The sequence below is a fragment of the Panulirus ornatus genome, chromosome 58 (genome assembly GCF_036320965.1).
Source record: "Panulirus ornatus isolate Po-2019 chromosome 58, ASM3632096v1, whole genome shotgun sequence".
Taxonomy (NCBI): Eukaryota; Metazoa; Arthropoda; class Malacostraca; order Decapoda; family Palinuridae; genus Panulirus; species Panulirus ornatus.
In genome coordinates this window covers 35,563,741-35,566,554 of record NC_092281.1, presented here as the reverse complement: position 1 = coordinate 35,566,554, position 2,814 = coordinate 35,563,741, and the positions used below count along the sequence as shown (strand labels likewise).

Below are 2,814 nucleotides of genomic sequence, written 5' to 3'. Positions count from 1 at the left end.
GCAGTAAACTACAGGAATATATTGGTCTAATGTCCCCTGGTCGTTCAACAGCAGATATTGTATGGTCTGAGACATTATTTCTGGTGGAGGTGCACTCTCTCTGGCATTGCGTCAGTCACTTCCACAAACTTGCGCCATTTTGCACAAATACAGATCCGATATGATGCATTTCCCAGCTCTGTTACGTTATGGACCCTAGTCATCCTAGCCTAGCCTAGCCTAAATAAAAAGGTGTGGAATAATGAGCAACATTTCTCCTTCATTACAAGTGATAATAAACCTAGGCTATAGAGCAACCAGGAACGTCCATATTTGTCTAACTTCTCACATGTCTGTGTCATCTGTCTGTAAACATGTCGACCATTACCATGAGGACAATTGCGGCTGTTGATTTTGAATATCACACGTCTACTCTCTGCCGTGAGATCTCCATACTTAAATAAAATGGTGGGCCGTAAGAAATATATGTCCATCGAAGGTCAACTATATGGCTTAGTTCCATCATCAGTTTCTAAGAAAACTGAAAAGGTGAGGCCCCAACGAGATTCGAACTCGGATTGCTGGATTTAGAGTCCAGAGTGCTAACCCTTACACCATGGGACCTGATAAGAAAAGATGTGATTTCATCTAAATGTTTTACATATAATCCACCAGTGATCATTCCTCCCTCCCTGCCTGCAGGGTTCAAGGTTTTCTAGAAGGTTCTCGAAGATTCTGGGTAGGAACTGCCATTGAGAGGACGTAGTTATACGTATCATTAATGATATTGTTGTTGACTTTCTGATTTAGAAAGATACATAGATAGACAGATATATAGATAGATAGGTAAAACCCAGATATTAGATAGATCGATAGATACGTAAGGATGTATATGTCAACTTTCACAGAAATCAGTGATATCTGCGTTATTCTGCAAGAAATACATGTACATGGATGTAGTGATAATATGGGTTAGGTATAAGACAAGTCGTGTTGAGATTGTAGTGAATGTGACCATTGACTTCAACCTTAATAGTGTAGTGAAGATAAAGTTGTAGTGAAGATAAATCTTGAAGTGACTCATAAGGTTGTTGTGAGTACAAGGATGCATCGTAAATGAGTCCTTCCTACCTGAAAGTCAACAATTACAAAATTGATCAAGTATAACAACATCCTCGGACAACCAACTACAAACACCAACCATAGAGTGAACCTGACTGTCACCTAACGACGACCTCTCAAAGGTAATGATCTTACCAGAATCTTCGAGAACCTTCTAGAAAACCTTGAACCCTGCAGGCAGGGAGGGAGGAATGGCCTCTGGTTGATTATATGTAAAACATTTAGATGAAATCACATCTTTTCTTATCAGGTCCCATGGTGTAAGGGTTAGCACTCTGGACTCTGGATCCAGCAATCCGAGTTCGAATCTCGGTGGGACCTCATCTTTTCAGTTTTCTTCGATACTGATGATGCGCCGCATTATTCTGTACGTTATATATACATTTATATACATACATAAATATGTATATATAAACATATCTATGGAATAATATGGTTTTATCAATAGCCAGAGACCATTCTTCCCTCCTTGCCTGAAGAGTTCATAGTTTTCTGGAAGGTTCTAGAAGATTCTGGTGAGATAATTGACATTGAGATGACATTGTTATACTTCATATATCAATGATTTTATTATTGTTGACTTTCAGATAAAGATAGATAAACAGATAGATAGATAGTAACATAGTTAGATTGCTAGATTGATAGAGCGATATTTAGATAGTTATATAGATAGATAAGTTTCATCAATACTGCATCTTACGCCATCTCCTGTTGCTGGACATATGTTCAACCAACACTGGGAAAACCTCCAGTAGACCTTAATGTAAAGCAAGATAATAACAAAACCTGCAATAAAAGAATACGATCAACTCCCCAGTGCAGAAATATTGTGACCAGAAAGTCTTCTAGCAAGATGTCAGACGCTTCCACGGGAATCACAAACATAACATTAAATATTTGAACATCAACAATAACAAAACTAATGATGATAATGAAACTATAACAAGAAAAATGATAAACATATGGAAAATAGTGTTCTAGATTATGCCTCTAGAAAACAGAAACTTTAACGAAAATTGTGAAAAGAAATACCCATCTGGCTGATACGACACAGTAAAAGAACCATGCCACAACAAACTCTAAACTGAACCTGACTGTCCCCTAACAACGTCTTCTCAATGGTATTTATCTTACCAGAATCACGTAGAACTTTCCAGAAAATCAAGAACACTGCAGGCAATGAGTGAGGAATGGCCTCTGGCTGCTGATGATAACCACATTATTCTATATATATACTTTTACCTACAACCGAAGGTTGACCGGCCAGCCCAAGTGGCTACAGAGGTTGTATCCATGAAAGAAACGGACCCACCAGCAGACGAATTCGGTTGGCAGGTTGTATCGAAGAAGAGGAAAAAGAAGGTTGCCCAACCAGCCCAACCAGAAGGGTGTAGCAAAGAAACGAAAGAAGGCTGCCCAACCAACCTGGGTGGTAGTAAGGATGGCTGCTCTACAACCCCAGGTCGTTAGGCAGACTGTAGCCATGGAAGAAAGGAAGGCTGGTCGTCCACCAGCCCAGGTACCGAGTGAGCGTGTAGCTATGCTGGCTGACCCACCAGATGGCTATGTCGGGTGCAGCAAAGAAGCAAACCCCACAACTACTCCACGAGGTTTGGAAGCCTGCACCCAAAAAGATGAAGACGAAGGTTGCCACACTACCCAATGCACCACCACATGTCTAGAAAGGGAAAAGGTGGACAGAATGGCTGGAGG

At 40.4% G+C, this 2,814-nt stretch overlaps 1 non-coding gene across 1 annotated transcript; it reads left to right on the top strand.

Moving 5' to 3' along the window:
* The first annotated feature begins 1,350 nt into the window (after window positions 1–1,350).
* On the top strand, window positions 1,351–1,422 carry TRNAQ-CUG (transfer RNA glutamine (anticodon CUG)). The gene has a single exon. It is a non-coding gene; the product is annotated as a tRNA-Gln (tRNA).
* Window positions 1,423–2,814: the final 1,392 nt, after the last annotated feature.